This window comes from Triticum urartu, chromosome 6 (assembly GCF_003073215.2).
Source record: "Triticum urartu cultivar G1812 chromosome 6, Tu2.1, whole genome shotgun sequence".
NCBI classification, from domain to species: domain Eukaryota; kingdom Viridiplantae; phylum Streptophyta; class Magnoliopsida; order Poales; family Poaceae; genus Triticum; species Triticum urartu.
The window spans coordinates 474,114,997-474,142,466 of NC_053027.1; positions in this window are offsets into that span (position 1 = coordinate 474,114,997).

Sequence of the window (27,470 nt, forward strand, 5' to 3'; positions counted from 1 at the left end):
GAGCGGCGAGGGCGGTGGCCGGAGCATAGTGTAACACCCACGATGCGGCTATATCTCCCACGTGTCGGAGCACGACTTAGAGACATAACCGCATGGTAGGCATGTCGCAAGAGGGGTAATCTTTACACATCCCATGTACTGAATAAGAAAAGGATAAAGAGTTGGCTTACGATTGCCACTTCACACAATACATAAAAATAGCGTTACATCATCTAGAATACAATCAAGGTCCGACTACGGAACCAAACATAAATAAAAACAACCCCAAATGCTAGATCCCCGATTGTCCCAACTGGGCTCCACTACTGATCAACATGAAACGAAACAACACAACGAACACAATCTTCATCGAGCTCCCACTTGAGCTCAGTTGTGTCATCTGCACTGGTATCATTGGCACCTGCAACTGTTTGGAAGTATCTGTGAGTCACGAGGACTCAGCAATCTCACACCCGCGAGATCAAGACTATTTAAGCTTATGGGTAGGAAAGGGGTAATGAGGTGGAGTTGCAGCAAGCACTAAGCATATATGGTGGCTACGCAAATAAGAGCGAGAAGAGAAGTAATGCATGGTCGTGAACTAGAAGTGATCAAGAAGTGATCCTGAAACTACTTACGTTCAAACATAACACAAGAACCGCGTTCACTTTCCGGACTCCGCCGGAAAGAGACCATCACGGCTACACACGTGGTTGATGCATTTTAATTAAGTTAAGTTTCAGGTTCTCTACAACCGGATATTAACAAATTCCCATCTGCCCATAACCGCGGGCACGACTTTTAAAAGTTCAAAACCCTGCAAGGGTGTCCCAACTTAGCCCATCACAAGATCTCACGGTTAACGAAGGATATGCCTTCTCCCAGGAAGACCCGATCAGACTCGGAATCCCGGTTACAAGACATCTCGACAATGGTAAAACAAGACCAGCAAAGCCGCCCGATGTGTCGACAAATCCCGATAGGAGTCGCACGTATCTCGTTCTCAGGGCACACCGGATGAGTGCTCCGTACAACTAAAACCAAACCTCGAGTTGCCCCGAGGTGGCGCTGCAAAGGACTCTATTTTGGACCAACACTCAGAGGAGCACTGGCCCGGGGGGGGGGGGGTTTAAAATAAAGATGACCCTTGAGTCTGCAGAACCCAAGGGAAAAAGGCTTAGGTGGCAAATGGTAAAACCAAGGTTGGGCCTTGCTGGAGGATTTTTATTCAAGGCGAACTGTTAAGGGGTTCCCATTATAACCCAACCGCGTAAGGAACGCAAAATCAAGGAACATAACACCGGTATGACGGAAACTAGGGCGGCAAAAGTGGAACAAAACACCAGGCATAAGGCCGAGCCTTCCACCCTTTACCAAGTATATAGATGCATTAATTAAATATAAGATATATTGTGATATCCCAACAATATCCAAGTTCCAACAAGGAACAAACTTCATCTTCACCTGCAACTAGCAACGCTATAAGAGGGGCTGAGCAAAAGCGGTAACATAGCCAAACAACGGTTTGCTAGGAAAAGGTGGGTTAGAGGCTTGACATGGCAATATGGGAGGCATGATAAAGAAAGTGGTAGGTATCGCGGCATAGCAATAGAGCGAGCAACTAGCAAGCAAAGATAGAAGTGATTTCGAGGGTATGGTCATCTTGCCCGAGATCCCGCAAGGAAGAAGAACGAGTCCATGAAGAAGACAAACAGACGTAGTCGAACGGATCCTCACAAACGCGACATTATCGGAACTAACTCGAAGAGGCAACACTGGAAAGAAGCAAACAACATAGTAAACAACCACCACATAAACATGGCATGATGCATGATACGTCTCCAACGTATCTATATTTTTTGATTGCTCCATGCTATATTATCTACTGTTTTGGGCAATATTGGGCTTTATTTTCCACTTTTATATTATTTTTGGGACTAACCTATTAACCGGAGGCCCAGCCCAAATTTGCTGTTTTATGCCTATTTCAGTGTTTCGAGGAAAAGGAATATCAAACGGAGTCAAAACAGAACAAAATTAACTGGAGAAGTTATTTTTGGAAGGAAACCTACCGGATAGACTTGGACCCTACGTCAGAAGATGAAGGAGGTGCTCACGAGGGTAGGGGCGCGCCCCCTGCCTCGTGCCCCCCCCTTCGGTCCACCGACGTACCCCTTGTACCCATATATACCTACGTATTGTAAAACTTCCAGAACGCACAATAGATCGGGAGTTCCGCTGCCAGAAGCCTCCGTAGCCACCGAAAACCAATCTAGACCCGTTCCGGCACCCTGCCGGAGGGGGCAATCCCTCTCCGGTGGCCATCTTCATCATCCCGGTGCTCTCCATGACGAGGAGGGAGTAGTTCTCCCTCGGGGCTGAGGGTATGTACCAGTAGCTATGTGTTTGATCTCTCTCTCTCTCTCTCTCGTGTTCTTGAGGTGATACGATCTTGATGTATCGTGAGCTTTGCTATTATATTTGGATCCTATGATGTTTCTTCCCCCTACTCTCTTGTAATGAATTGAGTTTCCCCTTTGAAGTTATCTTATCGGATTGAGTCTTTAAAGATTTGAGAACACTTGATGTATGTCTTGCCGTGGATATCTGTGGTGACAATGGGATATCACGTGATTCACTTGATGTATGTTTTGGTGATCAACTTGCGGGTTCCTCCCATGAACCTATGCATAGGGGTTGGCACACGTTTTCGTCGTGATTCTCCGGTAGAAACTTTGGGGCACTCTTTGAGGTCCTTTGTGTTGGTTGAATAGATGAATCTGAGATTGTGTGACGCATATCGTATAATCATACCCACGGATACCTGAGGTGACATTGGAGTATCTAGGTGACATTAGGGTTTTGGTTGATTTGTGTCTTAAGGTGTTATTCTAGTATGAACTCTAGGGCTGTTTGTGACACTTATAGGAATAGCCCAATGGATTGATTGGAAAGAATAACTTTGAGGTGGTTTCGTACCCTACCATAATCTCTTCGTTCATTCTCCGCTATTAGTGACTTTGGAGTGACTCTTTGTTGCATGTTGAGGGATAGTTATGTGATCCAATTATGTTATTATTGTTGAGGGAACTTGCACTAGCAAAAGTATGAATCCTAGGCCTTGTTTAAACGCATTGCAATACCATTTATGCTCACTTTTATCATTAGTTACCTTGCTGTTTCTATAATTTCAGATTACAAATACCTTTATCTACCATCCATATACTATTTGTATCACCATCTCTTCGCCGAACTAGTGCACCTATACAATTTACCATTGTATTGGGTGTGTTGGGGACACAAGAGACTCTTTGTTATTTGGTTGCAGGGTTGCTTGAGAGAGACCATCTTCATCCTATGCCTCCTACGGATTGATAAACCTTAGGTCATCCACTTGAGGGAAATTTGCTACTGTCCTACAAACCTCTGCACTTGGAGGCCCAACAACGTCCACAAGAAGGTCGTGTAGTAGACATCAAGCTCTTTTCTGGCGCCGTTGCTGGGGAGGTTAGCGCTTGAAGGTATATCTTTAGATCTTGCAATCGAGTGTTTTAGTTTCTTGTTTTATTACTAGTTTAGTTTATAAAAGAAAATTACAAAAAAAGGAATTGAGTTTGTCTCATACGCTTCACCTTTTTAATATCTTTCGTGAGTATGATGGAAAGGATAATTGTGCTCAAGTGCTAGAAGAAGAAATCTATAAAATGTTTGACACTAAATATTTGAATGATGAGCATGATTGCAATGTTGTTAGTATTAATTCCTTGAATATCCATGATGCTAATGATATGCAAAGCCACAAGCTTGGGGAAGCTATGTTTGATGAGGATGATATTTTTTGTCCCCCAAGTTTTGATGAGCAAATTTACTATGATGAAAGCATGCCTCCTATCTATGATGATTATTGTGATGACACGTATGCTTTAAGGAATAATAATAACAATGAACCTTGTCATCTTGATCTTAATTTTCAATCACATGATAGTTATTTTGTTGAGTTTGCTCCCACTATTATTCATGAGAAGAATTTTGCTTGTGTGGAGAGTAGTAAATTTTCTATGCTTGTAGATCATGAAAAGAATGCTTTAAGTGCTGGTTATATTGTTTAATTCATTCATGATGCTACTGAAAATTATTATGAGGGAGGAACATATGCTTGTAGGAATTGCAATAATATCAAGTTCCCTCTCTATGTGCTTAAAGTTTTGAAGTTATGCTTGTTTTACCATCCTATGCAAGTTGATTATTATTCCCACAAGTTGTTTTCTCACAAAATCCCTATGCATAGGAAGTGGGTTAGACTTAAATGTTCTAGTCATATTCTTCATGATGCTCTCTTTATGTTACAATTCTTATCTTTTATGTGAGCATCGCTGAAATCATCATGCCTAGCTAGGGGCGTTAAACGATAGCGCTTGTTGGGAGGCAACCCAATTTTATTTTTGTTGCTTGCTTTTTGTTCCTGTTTAGTAATAAATAATTAATCTAGCCTCTGTTTGGATGTGGTTTTATGTGTTTAATTAGTGTTTGTGCCAATTAGAACCTTTGGGAAGACTTGGGGGAAGTCTTGTTGACCATGCTGTAAAAAAACAGAAACTTTAGGGCTCACGAGAATTACTGACATTTTTATTTGGAAAGTGATATTGAGTTAATTCTTTTTGAAGATGATAAATAGATAAATTCCTCAGGTCCACCAATTTATTTTAGAATTTTATGAGTTCCAGAAGTATACGTTTGATCCAGATTACTACAGACTGTTCTGTTTTTGGCAGATTCTGTTTTTCATGTGTTGTTTGCTTATTTTGATGAATCTATGCCTAGTAAAAGAGTTTATAAACCATAGAGAAGTTGGAATACAGTAGGTTTAACACCAATATAAATAAATAATGACTTCATTACAGTACCTTGAAGTGGTATTTTGTTTTCTTTCGCTAACGGAGCTCACGAGTTTTCTACTTTAAGTTTTGTGTTGTGAAGTTTTCAAGTTTTGGGTAAGGATTCGATGGACTATGGAATAAGGAGTGGCAAGAGCCTAAGCTTGGGGATGCCCAAGTAACCCCAAGGTAATATTCAAGGATAGCCAAGAGCCTAAGCTTGGGGATGCCCCGGAAGGCATCCCCTCTTTCGTCTTCGTTCATCGGTAACTTTACTTGGAGCTATATTTTTATTCGCCACATGATATGTGTTTTGCTTGGAGCGTCAATTTATTTTGTTAGGATTTGCTTTCTGTTATTTAGAACAATGTTTTGCATCTTTTATTTCAATAAAAGTGGCATTGATAGCCTTTACTATGCCTATTTTAGAAGTCCACATGTTGCTGTTTGAAAACAGAAAGTTTACCGCTGTTGCAATAATTCCCTAGAAAATTCAGAATGTGATAAAATGTTGAAACCTTTTGAGTATTAAGCTCTGATAAATTTAATACAGTGGGATTTTTATTTCATAATTTTTGGATCTAGGGAAGTATGGATGTTGCAGCATTCTTTACAGACTATCCTGTTTAGGCAGATTGCTGTTATGTTTGCATTGTTTGCATATGTTTGCTTCTTTAATGATTCTATTTGAGGATAGGACTATTAAATATACAGAGGCATTTAGTATGCAATGTTGAATAATAATTTTAGTGATTTACTACAGTAGAGTATGATAAGGTTTTTGCAATGGTTTATACTAACTTATCTCACGAGTCCTTGTTGAGTTTTGTGTGGATGAAGCTTTTGAGATTTAGGGAGACCGTGATATGAGAGGAATTAAGGAGACACAAAAGCTCAAGCTTGGGGATGCCCAAGGCATACCAAGATAATATTTCAAGAAGTCTCAAGCGTCTAAGCTTGGGGATGCCCCGGTTGGCATCCCACCTTTCTTCTTCAACAACTATCGGTTAGTATCGGTTGATCCTAAGTTTTTGCTTCTTCACATGATGTTTGCTATTCTTAGATGTCATTTTCTTTTGCTTTGCTTGCTGTTTGAATAGAATACCAAGATCTGAAATTATTAAATGTTAGAGAGTCTTCACATAGTTGCATAATTATTCGACTACTCATTGATCTTCACTTATATCTTTTAGAGCATGGTGGTAGTTTTATTTTGAAGAAATAGATGAACTCTCATGCTTCACTTAGATTATTTTGAGAGTCTTAAATAGCATGGTAATTTGCTTAAAAGCCTAATATGCTAGGTATTCAAGAATAATAAAATTCTCTTATGAGTGTGTTGAATACTATGAGAAGTTTGATACTTGATAATTGTTTTGAGATATGGAGATGGTGATATTAGAGTCATGCTAGTTGAGTGGTTATGAATTTGAGAAATACTTGTGTTAAAGTTTGTGATTCCCGTAGCATGCACGTATGGTGAACCGTTATGTGATGAAGTCGGAGCATGACTTATTTATTGATTGTCATCCTTATGAGTAGCGGTCGGGGACGAGCGATGGTCTTTTCCTACCAATCTATCCCCTAGGAGCATGCGCGTAGTACTTTGTTTCGATAACTAATAGATTTTTGCAATAAGTATGTGAGTTCTTTATGACTAATGTTGAGTCCATGGATTATACGCACTCTCACCCTCCACCATTGCTAGCCTCTCTAGTACCGCACAACTTTCGCCGGTACCTTAAACCCACCATATATCTTCCTCAAAACAGCCATCATACCTACCTATTATGGCATTTCCATAGCCATTCCGAGATATATTGCCATGCAACTTTCCACCATTCCGTTTATTATGACACACTCCATCATTGTCATATTGCTTAGCTTGATCATGTAGTTGACATCGTATTTGTGGCAAAGCCATCATTCATAATTCTTTCATACATGTCACTCATGAGTCATTGCACATCCCGGTACACCGTCGGAGGCATTCATATAGAGTCATATCTTGTTCTAAGTATCGAGTTGTAATTCTTGAGTTGTAAGTAAATAAAAGTGTGATGATCATCATTATTAGAGCATTGTCCCAGTGAGGAAAGGATGATGGAGATTATGATTCCCCCACAAGTCGGGATGAGACTCCGGACAAAAAAAAGAGGCCAAAGAAGCCCAAATAAAAAAAGAGGCCATAAAAAAAGAGAAAGGCCCAAATAAAAAAATAAAAAAATGAGAGAAAAAGAGAGAAGGGGCAATGCTACTATCCTTTTACCACACTTGTGCTTCAAAGTAGCACCATGATCTTCATGATAGAGAGTCTCCTATGTTGTCACTTTCATATACTAGTGGGAATCTTTCATTATAGAACTTGGCTTGTATATTCCAATGATGGGCTTCCTCAAAATGCCCTAGGTCTTCATGAGCAAGCGAGTTGGATGCACACCCACTAGTTTCTTTTGTTGAGCTTTCATACATTTATAGCTCTAGTGCATCCGTTGCATGGCAATCCCTACTCACTCACATTGATATCTATTGATGGGCATCCCCATAGCCCGCTGATACGCCTAGTTGATGTGAGACTATCTTCCCCCTTTTTGTCTTCTCCACAACCACCACTCTATTCCACCTATAGTGCTATATCCATGGCTCACGCTCATGTATTGCGTGAAGATTGAAAAAGTTTGAGAACATCAAAAGTATGAAACAATTGCTTGGCTTGTCATCGGGGTTGTGCATGATTTAAATATTTTGTGTGGTGAAGATAGAGCATAGCCAGACTACATGATTTTGTAGGGATGAACTTTCTTTGGCCATGTTATTTTGAGAAGACATAATTGCTTAGTTAGTATGCTTGAAGTATTATCATTTTTATGTCAATATGAACTTTTGTCTTGAATCTTATGGATCTGAATATTCATACCACAATTAAGAAGAATTACATTGAAATTATGCCAACTAGCATTCCACATCAAAAATTATCTTTTTATCATTTACCTACTTGAGGACGAGCAGGAATTAAGCTTGGGGATGCTCGATACGTCTCCAACGTATCTATAATTTTTGATTGCTCCATGCTATATTATCTACTATTTTGGGCAATATTGGGCTTTATTTTCCACTTTTATATTATTTTTGGGACTAACCTATTAACCGGAGGCCCAGCCCAGATTTGCCGTTTTATGCCTATTTCAGTGTTTCGAGGAAAAGGAATATCAAACGGAGTCAAAACAAAATGAAATCAACTGGAGAAGTTATTTTTGGAAGGAAACCTACCGGATAGACTTGGACCCTACGTCAGAAGATGAAGGAGGTGCTCACGATGGTAGGGGGTGTGCCCACCCCCTGGGGCGCGCCCCCTGCCTCGTGGCCCCCCTTTCGGTCCATCGATGTACCCCTTGTACCCATATATACCTACGTATCGTAAAACTTCTAGAACGCACAATAGATCGGGAGTTCCGTCGCCAGAAGCCTCCGTAGCCACCGAAAACCAATCTAGACCCGTTCCGGCACCCTGCCGGAGGGGGCAATCCCTCTCCGGTGGCCATCTTCATCATCCCGGTGCTCTCCGTGACGAGGAGGGAGTAGTTCTCCCTCGGGGCTGAGGGTATGTACCAGTAGCTATGTGTTTGATCTCTCTCTCTCTCGTGTTCTTGAGGTGATACGATCTTGATGTATCGCGAGCTTTGCTATTATATTTGGATCCTATGATGTTTCTTCCCCCCTATACTCTCTTGTAATGAATTGAGTTTCCCCTTTGAAGTTATCTTATCGGATTGAGTCTTTAAAGATTTGAGAACACTTGATGTATGTCTTGCCGTGGATATCTGTGGTGACAATGGGATATCACGTGATTCACTTGATGTATGTTTTGGTGATCAACTTGCGGGTTCTGCCCATGAACCTATGCATAGGCAAAGGCGGAGCTAGAAAATTTGGTTAATGGGTTCACTCATTACCTCACTAAAAATTAATTTGGTACGAATTAATTAAGTGTAAAGTTTAATTTCAAACTATATTAGAACAAGAGTCTTTTTGAAAAATTCTTACAACAAGAGTATAACAAGTTAGTTTGACAAATTCAAAGTAAGTACCATCAAGCGAAAGAAGCATGTAAAGCCACTCACATTTCAGTGTGTAGCTTTTTGATCTTTCATTATCATGAAAAGATCGAACACATCATATGGCAGTAATTTAGCTGTCAATTGAAAACTTTGGGAGATTATTTGCAGTAGCCGCATTTGATATACTGCTTAATTACATCTAACGGATGGCCTAGAAGTGCCAGCATCATTATCTGAATCGGGCTTCAATTTCTTTTTGAGAAATATTATTGCATACCATAATATAGACCAATCAAAGTTCAGGGAAATTAATCAGAAAACTAGGGTAAAAGGTAATACCACACAGCAGGGATGGAGTGGTCTAATTGCGTTCAGTTTGGACTTCAATTGCCAGCCACCGCCGACGGCCGACTTACTGTTCTTGGCTTGCCGCCGGAGGCTGCCGATCTGGTGCCGCAATGGGAGAACATGGAGATGAAACACCGAGGGGCCGGGGTTTGGAAACGAACTGGGGGAAATGATATGCGGCGGCGTGTTGCGTACATGGATGGTATGGAATCGTGTGGTCAACTGTCGAGCCTGCTGCATGTGGATTGTATCTTATGGTATTGGGCTCTTTTGTTTTGAGAAATAGCTGTAGGTTTTTTGCTGGGCTATTCATCATGTTATAATAAATTTACAATGGGCTAAGAGGCTTCATGCTCTTTTTTTGCGTTCAAGAGGCTTCATGCTCGTGCGTACTAGCTTTGATGGGTTCAAGCGTACATTTGTATTGGGTTCATGCAAGTGACTACGTGTATACATGAACGTGACGTGCAAAGATCGTTGGGTTCAAGTGAACCCAACGCCTACACGCTGGCTTCACCACTATGCATAGGGGTTGGCACACGTTTTCATCGTGATTCTCCGATAGAAACTTTGGGGCACTCTTTGAGGTCCTTTGTGTTGGTTGAATAGATGAATATGAGATTGTGTGACGCATATCATATAATCATACCCACGGATACTTGAGGTGACATTGGAGTATCTAGGTGACATTAGGGTTTTAGTTGATTTGTGTCTTAAGGTGTTATTCTAGTACGAACTCTAGGGCTGTTTGTGACACTTATAGGAATAGCCCAATGGATTGATTGGAAAAAATAACTTTGAGGTGGTTTCGTACCCTACCATAATCTCTTCGTTCGTTCTCCGCTATTAGTGACTTTGGAGTGACTCTTTGTTGCATGTTGAGGGATAGTTATGTGATCCAATTATGTTATTATTGTTGAGGGAACTTGCACCAGCGAAAGTATGAACCCCAGGCCTTGTTTCAACGCATTGCAATACCATTTACGCTCACTTTTATCATTAGTTACCTTGCTGTTTTTATAATTTCAGATTACAAATACCTTTATCTACCATCCATATACCACTTGTATCACCATCTCTTTGCCGAACTAGTGCACCTATACAATTTACCATTGTATTGGGTGTGTTGGGGACACAAGAGACTCTTTGTTATTTGGTTCCAGGGTTGCTTGAGAGAGACCATCTTCATCCTACGCCTCCTACGGATTGATAAACCTTAGGTCATCCACTTGAGGGAAATTTGCTACTGTCCTACAAACCTCTGCACTTGGAGGCCCAACAACGTCTACAAGAAGAAGGTTGTGTAGTAGACATCAATGCACAACCAAGTATGATGCATGTCCGGTTTAATGAGGCATGGCATGGCAAGGTGCACAAACAACACTACAAATTAAGTGGAGCTCAATATGCAACTCCGTTGCATGTTGACGAAACACCACGTGACTTATTTAGTTCTCTCTCGTTTAGGTACCCATCAATATTAAATGTTCTTAAACATGGCAAGGGGTGGAGCAAATGAAAACTACCTATCTAGGCAAGTTTAAATGAGGCCGGAACAACAAACAACAATTCCGGAAAATCCCCATATGCAATTTAAGGATTTGCTACTGTTCTGCCCTAAACATAATTTTAGAGTTTTTAAACATGCAAGATGATGCCACCATGTTAAACTAGGCATTTTCCACCCCATTTACATATAAATTTTGTTAGGTTTCGAGCTACGGTTATTTAGTTATGAATTAAAGCATTTTAACATGGCAGTAGAGCAAAATTAATCAAACAACATTTTAAACATGTTAAACATGGATGAAAAATGGATATAAATGAACTAGACAAGATTCTACACATTTTTCATATTTGAAGTTTTTACATGTGATGCACGGTTGGTGAGTTATGATATGCATGAAGCTTAGGGGCTAATCTGCAAAACTACAAATCCCTGGAAATTGGCTAAAATTGCATGGACAGGAAAAAAACACAGCCGGGCTGAAATCTTGTTGGCCCAACAGGAAGAGGGGATCTGGAGGGGCTACTCACATCGGGCCTTGGCCTAGCTGGTGGAGAGGGGAGGCCAGCAGGGGCGCGCAGCTGGGCCTGGTGCGGTGCGGGAGTGGCTGGAGCTGGGCCACGAGGTGCAACCGGTCAACGGGGAGGCTGGACGAGGCGGGTGCTCGCTCGTTCTCGAGTGAAACGACAGCAAGCGGGGGCATGATGCAGGGGACTTGGCGCGGCGACGCGGCTTGATGCAGAGAAGACGACGACGCGGGAGGATCTCGTCGGCGTGGACGAAATGACAGGGCGCAGGGATCCGGGCGAGGACGGTGAGAACTAAGGCGAGGAAGGGAATCGAGCGGGCGAGCTCAACAAAGACTCGAGCACTGTCGTCTCGCTCGTCCACGGGCAAAGCAGAGGACGGCAGAGACGCGATGCAGGTGCAGGGATGGAGGGGCGCCGCTCCAGGCTCGGGATGGCGACGGCTTGGACTCCGACGAGGCTTGCTGGAGTTGAGGAGGGAGGGAGCCAACGGCGGCTCGCGGTGGTCCTGGACGGCGACGAAGCAGAGGAACGGCAACATGGCGCGGCGGCGGAAGCTCCTACTGCTGCAGTTCCAAGAGAGGAAGAGAGGTCAGGGAGGCAGAGAGAGAAAGGGGTGATCAAGGAGGCAAAGGAGGGCCGGCGGGGCTCATATGATGGGGTCCTGGTTATCGGAGCTGGTGGAGGCCCTCTAGCGCTGCTGCTGGTGGTTGCTGGCGGCGAGGTTCGCCGGGGGTCACGGGGTCGCGAGGTTGGAGGAGCTCGGCCTCGAGAGCGCTCGAGCACGGCTGCTGGGAGGCTGGATCAAGGGAGAGGAGGCTGGGTCGGTTCGGTGGCGAAATTGAGGAGGGGAAGGAGGCGCAGGTTGGCCCGGGATGGATCCCGATGAAGATGCGGCGGCGGCGGGGTAAGGGACAAATGTCCTAGATTTTAGGGTTTGGGTCTACAGATGGGCTATGGGACTATATATATAAGAAAGGGGGGAAGATCTGGATCCTTCGATCGTGATCGGGCGGTCCGGAATAAAAGGGCTAGGGAGTCCAAAAGAAAAACGGAGATGTTTAGGGGATGTTTGGGGATGATCTGTAGGCAACGGTGACAACAAAGCGGGTCGGGTCCGGGACAGTTTCGGACGTGCGAGAGGGGTCTATGCACTGCGCAAAGAGGGGTAGGCTGGGCCTAGGTGGACTGTGTAGAAGGCCATGGGCTGAGAGGAGAGAAGAGAAGTGCAGCCCGGCAAGGTTTTCGGAGACCGAAAACGTCCGACGTGTGACTGGCTATACTGCCGCTATAGTTATCCGTTGGGGCATCAAACGAACTCCGAATGCGATGAAACTTGGCAGGCGGTCTGCTGACAACATAACGACACCGCGTGCCAACTTTCAACCCATTTTGAGAACATTTTCCGGACACCTATAAAATAATATTTCGGGCATGCCGCGGGCGCGTGCAAGTGTGAGTGGGCTCAGAACGGGCAACAGAAAGAACTGGGAGACCTGGACGGATGCAAGTTTTGAAAACATGATGATGCAATGCGGATGATGACATGGCAAGATGCAACACGCAAGCGAAAGACATGGCAACGACGGCGAATAACTGGAAGACACCTGGCGCATCGGTCTCGGGGCGTCACAACACTCCACCACTACGAGAGGATCTCGTCCCGAGATCTAGAATGGCACCGGAGAGAAACAGAAGAGGAAGAGAAATGGTAAAACTAAGTTGCTTCTTTGAAAAACGAGTGAAACCAACAAACCTTGAGATGTTAAACAATTTTGAGAAAAGAATACAACGAAGACGAACAAAGTTGAGAACACTCCGTTAGAAAAGAGGAACAAGGAACCTTGCTAGAACCTTGTAGGTTGAAAGAAGAAAAGGGTTTCAATGGACAAGAAGTACATGCGAGCACTCCAGTTGAGAAGGGAGGCACCACTTGATAGGATGGGAAGAACTTTAAAAAAAGGGCACGACACTCCGGTTAAAATGGATAAGCAAGGAAAGGAACATGATGTTGACAAAACAAGATGATGGGTCAAAGAGAGCAACATCACCATGCCTCCGGGGCGAAAGAATAGAAGCTGGATTGATGGAAAGAAAAGAACGGAGAAGAAATGACAACTTATACCACAATTTAATTTGGAAAGCATCCTTGCAAGAAGGTTAGAGCGGAGTTGTTGGAAAACCAACAACGAAAGGATATGATCCTCGCGGGCTTACGGAGACATCTCAAAACTTGAGGTGAAATTCTACCACTAATGAAAACAAATGCTTGCTTGAGATTAACGAAGAGATGAAAGCTTGTTCCACCAATATGAAAAAGAGATAACTTGGGTCATTAATAAGCACCAAAATAGCAACGTTCCTTAGGGAAGGCTTTAGGTGAAATCTTTACCAAGATAACTCCAACGAAGAGATTGATGGATTTAAAATACCTCATTCTTGACAACATGCGAATCATGAAACACGAACTCAACTTGTCAAGAATGACATAACACCACCTGAAAAGGTAAGATAGAAAGAATAGCACTTCAGAATGCAAGATGAAGAATACTTGAGCTCCTCTGAAAAGAATCTTGATGAACACTTCGAGAAGGAGTTAAATCCTTGGTGAACCATCATGTAGAACCTCCATGAAGAACTCCGGTAATAAAAGAATGATCAAGCGAAAGGAAAGATGAAAAGAATAAGATTGAAGCCTTGCAATGATTGGATGGAGCTTTGCGACGATATAAAGCGGAAAACTTGGAACTCCGGAAAGAAAAGATGAAGCATCTTGAACCGAGAATGTGATATGATGAACAACTCCGGAAAGAAGAAATTAGATCACATGGATGAAAAAAAATAAGAATTACGTTATGCGTATCCTTCACCAATTTAAATTGATGACAATCAACGGATTTGGCATACTACTTATTCTCACTGGAAATGATAAAGGATAGATATAGTGTAAACTTGGAAGGTCTTGATGGAACCGCCGGTGGGATTGGAAGAATGAATGAATTAATACGATAACGACGGAAGAATAATGTTGGGCGAACCACCATTAGGATTAAAAGAACGAGCGAAGAAAACGAACGCATCGCCAAGAGGAATTGGAAAATGAACGAAGATACTTGAGAGAATTTAGATACAAGTGAAACGAAGGGATCACGAGCTGATTAGAGAATACTTGAATAATGCATAGGTAAGATTTGGAGAACGAGAGCTGAAAGCTGGAATGAATAATTATGAGATGATGGGCTCTAGAGAATCAAACTAAAAAGACTCTCGCATTGCTCCGGATGGGTGAAAAGAAATCTCACAATCGAAAGTAATTATGAGAGGATGGCATGAAGCTAGAACCACGAGTCTTCGAAGAGAATGGAGCAAGATTTAAGAGAAACTCTTCTTCGGTCTTCAAAATCCGAGAATGATGACGAGAAACACCACCATGAATTGTTTAGACACTCCGGGAGAATCAAAAGCGAAGAGATTGAGCCAACGATGAAAAGAATTTGACCGATCTTGGAGAAATACATATGACTGATGATAATTCATTCTGACGTCAGACTTTGAAATGAATTTGAGAATAACTCCGGGAAAATTAGAAGAGTCAGGTAAGATCCTGGAAAAGACCTGTGGGTTATGGGCCCACTCAAAAGGAAACACCTTTGAATGATTTAAGAGAGAGATTGCGCTGGATGAATTTAATGGCTTGAATGAGATAACATCCTCGAGATAGGTTGGACAGATCTAGGAATGGAAACTTGAATCTTCTGGGATATCTTTAGCACTCCGGAACAAATGAATAGCGAGAGGTGGATGATTAAGAGATGCATCGACATGAGAAGGCATTTGGAAGGAGAAAAGGATATGATCGACAAAGCTTGAATTGAACCCACCGGAGAAGAAAAGATAACGGAGAATGTTGAACTTGTAGCTTCCTTAGCATATTCCTGAAAATCACCGGATAAGAACATTGAGGAAAGAATGAAGAAACTTCACATCCATAAGATGGATACTTGATTTAGAAATCCGAGTCCTCGAAGAAAAAGGGGTGGGTGGGCGGGAAAACAATGGCAACTTGGGTACAGATGAAACGAACCACATTGGGAAAAACCGAGAGGTGATCTTGCAGATGTTGAAATGATCGGATCCACTTGAAGGGAAACACGCCGGTTGAAAAGGATTGACATGACAATCTTGATTTACAAGAAGGATTAGTATTCACATGGAAATATGAGAATACCGCTTAGGAAAAGGTATGGAATCCACACTTGACATTGAAGCAACTCAAATACCACAAACCAAAACAAAACAAGGGATTTGGCTTGCAGAATAAGCCGGAACAAACATATGATAGAGATTTCGTCTGAAGTTTTCATGGTGGGGCCCACACGGGCTCGATCATACAACACCATCATGTACAAGGCAGTGCACATGACATACGAAGCGTCCCCGAGTCAGCATAGCCAATGACTCTTTAAGACACAACGAGACCACTGTAAAACTAACCGTGGATAGGCGGACCACTAGACTTCGAACCCCAATCTCATATCATGCATCTATCGGAAAGATATCCTAAGATCTACTTGAAATCCCACCTATGAAAACTCCCGAAACTTTCTGGTTATGCAATCAGGTGTTGGGGATACAGGGGAAGCATAATATCTCACCCAAAACTAACAAATCCTACATCCAGCTGTATCCATCCTTCAACACATAACCAAGAAACCTTCGGAAATCATTTACCTCAACCTTCGAAAAGCATCCGTTATACGAGTTATGGCAATACTCCCGAACTCCCGCCCCAGTACTGGGTGGCGTCGAGGTTATCTCACCAACAACTGCATAAAGGAGATTTTCGATGTCGGCGAACTCAGGTATTCCAGAACTGTAACGATAAAATTGTGACGACAACACCTCAGAGCTCAACTCCCCGGGACACTGCCACAACCCCTAAATGTCAGGAGGCACCAAGAACAATGTTCTCATCACAAAACCATCGGAATGATTCCAAGATACCCGCGTGATCCTAATTTTTTTAGTGAAATTTGAGGAGAGAAGAGTCAAAACTCTACATCAGGATGCCTCACCAGAGCGACGAAGGGACTCAGGAGTAAAAAGAATCCTACTCTCCGATATATATAATCCTATAAGACTCAAAACATTTTTCTAGACTCAACAACATCAACGATTCGATCAAGCAGGGGGCTCCTAAGTCAGGGAAGGCTCTGATTACCAACTTGTAACACCCATGATGCGGCTATATCTCCCACGTGTCGGAGCACGACTTAGAGGCATAACCGCATGGTAGGCATGTCGCAAGAGGGGTAATATTTACACATCCCATGTACTGAATAAGAAAGGGATAAAGAGTTGGCTTACGATCGCCACTTCACACAATACATAAAGATAGCGTTACATCATCCAGAATACAATCAAGGTCCGACTACGGAACCAAACATAAATAAAGACAACCCGAAATGCTAGATCCCCGATCGTCCCAACTGGGCTCCACTACTGATCAACATGAAACAAAACAACACAACGAACACGATCTTCATCGAGCTCCCACTTGAGCTCAGTTGCGTCATCTGCACTGGTATCATTGGCACCTGCAACTGTTTGGAAGTATCTGTGAGTCACGAGGACTCAGCAATCTCACACCCGCAAGATCAAGACTATTTAAGCTTATGGGTAGGAAAGGGGTAATGAGGTGGAGCTGCAGCAAGCACTAAGCATATATGGTGGCTACGCAAATAAGAGCGAGAAGAGAAGTAATGAACGGTTGTGAACTAGAAGTGATCAAGAAGTGATCCTGAAACTACTTACGTTCAAACATAACACAAGAATCGTGTTCACTTTCCGGACTCCGCCGGAAAGAGACCATCACGGCTACACACGCGGTTGATGCATTTTAATTAAGTTAAGTTTCGGGTTCTCTACAACTAGATATTAACAAATCCCCATCTGCCCATAACCGCGGGCACGACTTTCGAAAGTTCAAAACCCTGCAGGGGTGTCCCAACTTAGCCCATCACAAGCTCTCACAGTCAACGAAGGATATTCCTTCTCCCAGGAAGACCCGATGAGGGAGTCCTGGATTAGGGGGTCTCTGGACAGCCGGACTATATCCTTTGGCCGGACTGTTGGGCCATGAAGATACAAGATTGAAGACTTCGTTTCGTGTCCGGATGGGACTCTACTTGGCGTGGAAGGCAAGCTAGGCAATACAGATATGTATATCTCCTCCTTTGTAACCGACCTTGTGTAACCCTAGCCCCCTCCGGTGTCTATATAAACCGGAGGGTTTTAGTCCGTAGGACAACATACAATCATACCATAGGCTAGCTTCTAGGGTTTAGCCTCTCTGATCTCGTGGTAGATCTACTCTTGTAATACTCATATCATCAAGAATAATCAAGCAGGACGTAGGGTTTTACCTCTATCAAGAGGGCCCGAACCTGGGTAAGACATCATGTCCCCTGCCTCCTGTTACCATCCGCCTTAGACGCACAGTTCGGGACCCCCTACCCGAGATCCGCCGGTTTTGACACCGACATTGGTGCTTTCATTGAGAGTTCCACTGTGTCGTCACCATAAGGCTTGATGGCTCCTTCGATCATCGCTAGTGATGCGGTCCAGGGTGAGGCTTTCCTCCCCGGACAGATATTCATATTCGGCGGCTTTGCACTATGGGCCAATTCGCTTGACCATCTGGAGCAGATTGAGAGCTATGCCCCTGGCCATCAGGTCAAATTTGGAAACTTGAACTACACGGTCGACATCCGCGGAGACTTGATCTTCGACGGATTCGAGCCCATGTCGGACGCGCCGTATAGTCTTGATGAGCATGACGTAACTCTGCCGTCGGACAATATTCGGGAGATCGCATCCACAGCTACTCTGTCCATCAATTCGGAGCAAGTCGCGTCATCCGAGAGTGGAGGGATGGACCCCGCCATGGAGGCCACACTCTCAGCGGCGATAGAGCCGGATGCTGACTTCACCCCTTACGAGAGCCGTGTTGCCGAACCACTGGATTCATCCTCGGCCACGGACTCCGAGCCGCTCGTATCCGTGCCCATCGAGTCTGACTGGGCATCGATCATGGAGTCACCTCCACGGATATCTTTCAGCACTCACCTTTTGGAGATGTGCTAAATTCATTAAGGTCTCTCTCCCTGTCAGGAGAACCTTGGCCGAACTATGTCCGGCTAGAATGGGATGCGGACGACGAAGAAATTCGCCCACCACCCACTTAGTAGCCACTGTCGACGACTTAACCGACATGCTCGACTTCGGCTCCGAAGACTTCGACGGTATGGACGACGAAGCCGGAGATGAACATGATACACCGCCCTCGGGGCACTGCACCGCCACCTCATCATATGATATATATATATATATATATATATATATATGGTGGACACCCCCAAAGAAGCCAATGGCGAGGAGAAAGCGGAGGATGACCCCTCCAACAAGTAACCCAAGCACCGACATCAGCGGCGCCGCTCTAAGTCCCGCCACAGTAAGAGTAGTGATACCGGCACAGGAGATAATAACACTCCGGATAGCGCCAAAGACAACAACAATCCCCTACAGCACGGCAAAGAGCTGGAGGACGAACAAGCTAGCCCTCCAGAGCAGGCAGCAGATGGAGAACCAGAGGAGGACAATTACATGCCTCTCTTTGAAGACAAGGCGAGCCTCGGTGACAACGAATTTATCGTGCCTGAGGACCCCGTCGAGCAAGAGCGCTTCAAGCGCCGTCTTATGGCCATGTCAAGTAGCCTAAAAAAGAAACAACAACAGCTTCAAGCTGATCAATACTTGCTAGCAGACAGATGGACCGAAGTCCTTGCGGCCCAGGAGCACGAATTCGAGCGCCCGTCCAAGAGTTACCCCAAACGCAGGTTGCTACCCCACCTCGAGGAGGAAGCATTGAAGCCTCATTCACTAGTGTACGATGCAGCTGACCGGCCACTACGCGGCCGAGCCAGAGAGGCGTTTCAGCCCAAAGTTCAGTCCGCACCCCGTTGCCACTCAGTCAAAGATACTAAGGCCTGGGGCAACACAGAGGATCTGCGAGACATCTTGGACAACAAGGAAAAAATCGCAAGGTCAATATACGAGACATGAACACGTGCGTCCACACGGGACGACGATCGTCGCGTTGGATACACCAAGAGTAAATCCGTCCGGGCCGAATGCAGCAGACAAGACTCACACAAACTACGTCAGGATATAGCCCGGCACAGAGGCGCCGCACACCCCCTATGCTTCACTGATGAAGTTATGAATCATGAATTCCCGAAGGGTTTCAAACCTGTAAACATCGAATCATACGACGGCACAACATATCCCGCTATATGGATTGAGGACTTCCTCCTTCACATCCACATGGCTCGTGGTGACGATCTACATGCCATCAAGTACCTCCCACTAAAACTCAAAGGACCAGCTCGGCATTGGCTGAATAGCTTGCCAGCAGATTCCGTCGGCAGTTGGGAGGATTTGGAAGATGCATTTCTTGACAACTTCCAGGGCACTTATGTGCGGCCACCGGATGCTGATGACTTGAGCCACATAACCCAGCAGCCAGGGGAATCAGCCAGACAATTCTGGACACGGTTCCTGACTAAGAAAAATCAAATTGTAGACTGTCCGGATGCAGAAGCCCTAGCGGCATTTAAGCATAATATCCGCGACGAGTGGCCCGCCCGCCACCTCGGCCAGGAGAAGCCGAAATCTATGGCAGCCCTCACAACACTCATGACCCGCTTTTGCGCGGGCGAGGACAGCTGGCTGGCTCGCAACAACAACACATCAAGGAATCTGGATACCTCGGATACCAACGACATTAATGGTAGGCAGTGTTGTAATAGACCAAAGCGCCGCAATAACGGCGATAACTCCGTCAACACCGGATTCAAAGGCTCTAGATCTGGTCAGCGGAAAAAGCCATTCAAAAGAAATACTCCGGCTTCGTCCAGTCTTGATCGCATACTGGATCGCTCGTGTCAAATCCACGGCACCCCCGACAAGCCAGCCAATCACACCAACAGAGAGTGCTGGGTGTTCAAGCAGGCCAGCAAGTTAAATGCCAAAAACAAGGACAAGGGGTTGCATAGCGATGACGAGGAGGAGCCACGGCCGCCGAACACAGGAGGGCAGAAGGGGGTTCCCCCACAAGTGAAGACAGTAAACATGATATACGCAACCCACATTCCCAAGAGGGAGCGGAAGCATGCACTACGGGACGTCTACGCGATGGAGCCCGTCGCCCCGAAGTTCAACCCATGGTCTGCTTGTCCGACCACCTTCGATCGCAGGGACCACCCCACTAGCATCCATCATGGCAGATCCGCCGCACTGGTCCTAGACCCAATCATTGACGGATTTCACCTCACTAGAGTCCTTATGGACGGCGGCAGCAGCCTGAACCTGCTTTATCAGGATACAGTGCGAAAAATGGGTATCGATCCCTCAAGGATCAAACCCAGCAAAACCACCTTTAAAGGCGTCATCCCAGGTGTAGAGGCCCATTACACAGGCTCAATCACACTAGAAGTGGTCTTCGGATCACCGGATAACTTATGAAGTGAAGAGTTAATATTCGACATCGTCCCATTTCGCAGTGGCTATCATGCACTGCTCGGACGGACAACATTTGCAAAATTCAATGCAGTGCCACATTACGCATACCTCAAGCTCAAGATGTCAGGACCTCGCGGGGTCATAACAATAAATGGAAACACAGAACGCTCGCTCCATACGGAAGAACACACTGCGGCCCTTGTAGCAGAGGCACAAAGCAGCCTGTTCAGATAGACCACTCATTCGGCGTTACAGCCCTCGGACACCTTCAAGCGCGTCCAGAATAATGTGCAACAGGATCGCCTAGCGCAATCTACGCTCGTCTAGCAATTCGGCCCCCGTCCTAGTCCCAGTGCAGCAACGAAATTCGTGCCGCACGTACATAACTACGCATTGAAAATACCATGGACATAGACGGGGGCACAATCAGGACACGCCCCGCATTGTGGCTTAACCACACCAGGGGTTGTATACCTTTGACATTCCCTCTCTCTTTTAGGGCCTAATTCTTCGGAAGGTCTTTCTGGCAGTTCGACGGCCGGACACATTCCGGAAGCAACAACCAAGGCGACAAGAAGCTAAGATGAACACGGGAACCGCCAGGTGGTCTCTAGTAATACTTGATATACCCACTTTTCACTATTATTGCATAGCTTGCCTTGGATAGGACATTTCGAATTGTCCTACTTTACGCTTATTGCACTACTTGTACCAGTGCGCTTCAACGTATTATTCAAATAACAATGCATATTATTAATCTGTTATTGCATTATTTAAGTTTTTTTCTTTTATATGTCCATTACGACATTCCACACATGCACGCTCGGGTATGGTCAGTACGCCAGGGGCTCTCGTTCACCCCGTAATACGGCGCAAGAAGTCCAAACACTTTCGACAGTGCGGCACCCCGAACTTATAACATTATATGCATCATCTCCGAATCATGTCTTGGGTCAAATGTTGGGTTGCCCGGCTCCCATGCTTTGGTACCTTACGTTCCGCTATATCGGCTAAGGTAGCGGTGGGAGAACTACTACGATTGTGTCCTGGTTCTTCCGGACGAGCACCTCAGTAGAGAAAGCACTGACTGCCATGATAAGGTGAGAGACTCGTTGCTGTTCGAGAGGTCTCAAGTCCTTAAAGACTTTTTCTGCTTTGGGTGAGGAGTCGGCCTTGTCCGGCTTAGGCGTGTATAGCGCCCCAAATTCGGCCCTCCGAATACCAGGGGCTTCGCCAAAAATTTAAAATCATAGACTTCTATGGCTAAGTGAGAGTGATAAAGCATTATAGTCCGATTGCCTGGTTCGTTGCGCTGAGCACCTCCCTCGAAGGACCCAAAATTGGGGCAAAGAGTGTTCAAATTTACCCCGAACACCCCAGTACTAGCTACATGGGGGTAGAAGCCGACGACTAGCCAACTCTCAGATTTTATAAACGGCTGCACAGAAGGTAATATTTTAAATTAAGAAAGCGTCGCATGGCGCAAATGAACTCGTTTCATATTACAGGATCACATGAGCATGTTCATTCAAAAATTACATCCTTGGCACACTCATCTGCCACTAGGCGGGATCCCTCCAGGAGACCCTCATAATAATTCTCGGGCGGCGATGCTCCTTGCCCTCCGGCGGCCCCTCCTTCACAAGCTTCACGGCGTCCAGCTTCGCCCAGTGCACCTTCGCCCAGGCAAAAGCCCTGCGTGCACCTTCGATGCAGACGGATCGCTTGATGACCTCAAGCCATGGGCAGGCTTCCACCAGCCGTCTCACCAGACCGAAGTAGCTGCCGAACAGGGGCTCACCAAGCCACATCCAGACTATAAGGCCCCTCATGGCCTGTTCGGCCGCCTTGTGAAGTTCGACCAACTGGTTTAGCTGGTCACTCAAGGCCACGAGGTGTTCGGTCCTAGTATACTGAGACCAGAACAACTTCTCCATTGAGCTCCCCTCCTCAGCCCGGTAAAATTCCGCGGCATCCAGCACGCTGCGGGGAAGATCTGCAAACGCTCCCGGAGAGCTCCGAACTCGGGAAAGAAAAAGGAAATTCTCCTCCACATGCTTGCTTTGCATATTGAATGCCTTACCTGCTGCTATCTTCTTCGCCTCATTAATCTCCTGGAGGGCCTTGTGGGCTTCGGCCTTGGTGCTCCGGACGCTTTCAAGCGCCTGCGCGAGCTCGGACTCTCGCGTTTTAGAGTCCAGCTCCAAGGACTCATGCTTTTTGGCGAGAGCCTCGAGCTCTTGCTGCACTTCGCCCACTCGGGCTTCTTGTTTCTCCCGTTCAATACGTTCCTTGGCCGCTTTGTCTTCGGCCTCGGACAACGCCTTCCTCAGGGACGCCACCTTGGTTGTGGCCCCTGACAAATCCATGATGATCCTATTACTTTATACCCGAACTTCTCTTTAACTATATAGACAGGGGTATTTCTTACCTTTGCTCTCTTCGAGCTGCCTCTTGGTCAGGCTGAGCTCGTCCTCGGACCGCTTCAAGTCCTGCTTCAACGCAGAGACCTCCGCAGTACATGCGGCGGCGGCCAGCAGGGAATCCTGCACATACACATAGACATACTCTGATTAGACTCCTGAGTTATCATTTGATACTCTATTCGGCTTTTCCTCACGAACACCGAACAGAGCATCAGGGGCTACTATCTATGCGGTAATATTTTTATATTTTGAATGCTTACCTCAAAGCCTGTTAGGAGGCTGGCACAAGCTTCGGTCAGCCCGTTCTTGGCGGACTGAACCTTCTTAACCACCGCACTCATGATAGTGCGGTGTTCTTCATCAATGGAAGCGCCGTGAAGCGCTTCCAGCAAGTTGTCCAGTGCCTCTGGTTGGACAGAGGACACCGGCACGGATGGTTGGCCCCCCCTAATGGGGGATCGCCTGCCGGAGTCCGAAACCATTGAAGGTTCCGGCGCGGTGTCCGGCTGGGGCCCGAACTCGAAGCCCGTAGGAGCCTCGCTCCCTTGGTACCCAGGGTCCGGGAGGTCGTCGTAAGGCGCCCCCAGGACCACCTCCCCTTGGGACGGTGCCTCTTGAGACACCACCTCGGCGTTGTCAGTAGGGCGAGGGGTGGAAGCCATCGGAGGAGAACCGCTGTTCATATCCGACAAGCCCAAAGAGCCGCTCGACGAGGGTACGTCGAGACGAGCTCGGGCCGGACTGCATAATCAGGTTCGGCATGAGCAAAGGCAGTACAGTAAAACGTACCATGAAGTACTATGATGTCTGGACACTTACGACTTCGCCAGGGGCTTGTCCCTGGGTAGCCACTCATCGCCGTTGTCGGCGGCCATCGCGGCACAGTCCGGAGGGAGGGTCTTTCCCTTCTTGGACCCTTCGGCCTCCCCGGATGGGTCGGCCTTCCTTTTCTTGTCTCCCCGGCGGGGGGGGGGGACTTTTCTCCTCCTCCTCGTTTCCGTGGGAGGAGGGCGCGTCGGACTCATCAGACGATGAGTCCGATAGAACCATCTTGCGCCGGAGACCCTTTAGGGTCCCCGCGACCTTCTTCTTGGCCGTCTTTTCCGGCACCTCGTAAGGTGCCGGAGTTAGCATCTTCGTTAGAAGAGCGTTTGCAGGATCTTCGGGCAGGGGGGCTGGGCAATCAAGCTGGTCTGCTGTCTTTATCCAGTCCTGTTAATGACATGAAAGCTTAGATCCAACACATAACTAAACCGGGTCGCATAAGTACCCTGAGAGATATAAAAGCCTACCAAATGGGTGCGGCGCTTTGCGCTGAGTCTGCTGTCCTCGGTGAGGGAGGGAGGCATCTCGGCGCCCTTGAACAGCACCCTCCAGATGTCCTCGTGCGTCATGTCGTAGAGCTCTCGCAGTGCCTGGTGCTGGGCCGAGTCGAACTCCCACAAAACAAATGCCCGTTGTTGGCATGGAAGGATCCGGCGGAGGAGCATGACCTGGACCACGTTGACGAGCTTGATTTTCTTGCTCATCATGTTCTGGATGCAGGTCTGGAGTCCGGTCAGCTCTACCGGAGAACCCCAGGACATGCCCTTCTTCTTCCAGGAGGTGAGCCGCGTGGGGATTCCAGATCGAAATTTGGGGGCCGCCACCCAGTTGGAGTCGCGCGGCTCGGTGATGTAGAACCACCCCGATTGCCACCCCTTTATGGTCTCCACATAGGAGCCTTCGAGCCAGGTGACGTTTGGCATCTTGCCCACCATGGCGCCTCCGCATTCTGCTTGCTGGCCTCCCACCACCTTCGGTTTGATATTGAAGGTTTTCAGCCATAGGCCGAAGTGGGGCCTGATGCGGAGGAAGGCCTTGCACACAACGATAAACGCCGAGATGTTGAGGATAAAGTTGGGGGCCAGATCATGGAAATCCAGCCCGTAGTAGAACATGAGCCCGCGGACAAACGGGTGGAGGGGAAATCCCAGTCCGCGGATGAAATGGGAAAGAAAGACTACCCTCTCATGGGGTTCGGGCGTTGGGACGATCTGCCCCGCATTCGGCAGCCGATGCACGATATTCGTAGGTAGGTATCCGACCTCCCGTAACTTTTTGATGTTTTCCTCCGTGACAGAGGAAGCCATCCACTTGGCTCCTGCTCCAGACATGCTTGGAGTGGTTTGAGAAGAAGGACGCAAGCTTGGGCGCTAGATCTCGAGTGTGCGGGAATGGGAAAGCGAGAAGGAAGAAGGTGTGGGTGAAAAAAGTAGATCTTTGTCCCTTTTATAAGGGCGGAGGAGGCAATGAGTCTCCCCACTTGCCTGGAAAAACCTCTTATTCCCCAGGCGCCGTAATTGATGGCGCGGTTGGGTTACCCACATCCGTATTGATGAGAATCCTGTGATAAGGGGAACACGATCTCTGCTTTGACAAGACGTATCGAGAAAACCGCCTCGCGATATGTGCGGAGCTGGTTGAGAAAAGCGGTTCGAATAATAACCGGGCCATGAAGTGATGTCATACTATCAAAACATGTCAGCAGATTGGATTTATGGAAGTATTATTCTCTCTACGGTGCTATGTGGAACTTATTTTACAGGGTCGGACACTATCTTTGCATTCAAACTCTTCCATGGTGTATTCGGAGGAGGAACCCGCCTTGCAATGCCGAAAACAATACTACGCGCCGGACTCATCGTCATTGAAGCCTGGTTCACGGGCTACTGAGGGAGTCCTGGATTAGGGGGTCTCCGGACAGCCGGACTATAACCTTTGGCCGGACTATTGGGCCATGAAGATACAAGATTGAAGACTTCATCTCGTGTCCGGATGGGACTCTACTTGGCATGGAAGGCAAGCTAGGCAATAGGGATATGTATATCTCCTCCTTTGTAACCGACCTTGTGTAACCCTAGCCCCCTCCGGTGTCTATATAAACCGGAGGGTTTTAGTCCGTAGAACAACATACAATCATACCATAGGCTAGCTTCTATGGTTTAGCCTCTCTGATCTCGTGGTAGATCTACTCTTGTAATACTCATATCATCAAGAACAATCAAGCAGGACGTAGGGTTTTACCTCTATCAAGAGGGCCCGAACCTAGGTAAAACATCGTGTCCCCTGCCTCCTGTTACCATCCGCCTTAGACGCACAATTCGGGACCCCCTACCCGAGATCCGCTGGTTTTGACACCGACACCCGTCAGACTCGGAATCTCGGTTACAAGACATCTCGACAATGGTAAAACAAGACCAGCAATGCCGCCCGATGTGCCAACAAATCCCGATAGGAGTTGCACATATCTCGTTCTCAGGGCACACCGGATGAGCGCTCCGTACAACTAAAACCAAACCTCGAGTTGCCCCGAGGTGGCGCTGCAAAGGACTCTAGTTTGGACCAACACTCAGAGGAGCACTGGCCCGGGGGGGGGGTTTAAAATAAAGATGACCTTTGAGTCTGCAGAACCCAAGGGAAAAAGGCTTAGGTGGAAAATGGTAAAACCAAGGTTGGGTCTTGCCGGAGGAGTTTTATTCAAGGCGAACTGTCAAGGGGTTCCCATTATAACCCAACCGCATAAGGAACGCAAAATCAAGGAACATAACACCGGTATGACGGAAACTAGGGCGACAAAAGTGGAACAAAACACCGGGCATAAGGCCGAGCCTTCCACGCTTTACCAAGTATATAGATGCATTAATTAAATAAGATATATTGTGATATCCCAACAATATCCATGTTCCAACAAGGAACAAACTTCATCTTCACCTGCAACTAGCAACGCTATAAGAGGGGCTGAGCAAAAGCGGTAACATAGCCAAACAACAGTTTGCTAGGAAAAGGTGGGTTAGAGGCTTGACATGGCAATATGGGAGGCATGATAAAGCAAGTGGTAGGTATCGCGGCATAGCAATAGAGCGAGCAACTAGCAAGCAAACATAGAAGTGATTTCGAGGGTATGGTCATCTTGCCTGAGATCCCGAAAGGAAGAAAAACGAGTCAATGAAGAAGACAAACGCACGCAGTCGAACGGATCCTCACAAACGCGACATTATCGGAACTAACCCGAAGAGGCAACACCGGAAAGAAGCAAACAACATAGTAAACAACCACCACATAAACATGGCATGATGCACAACCAAGTATGATGCATGTCCGGTTTAATGAGGCATGGCATGGCAAGG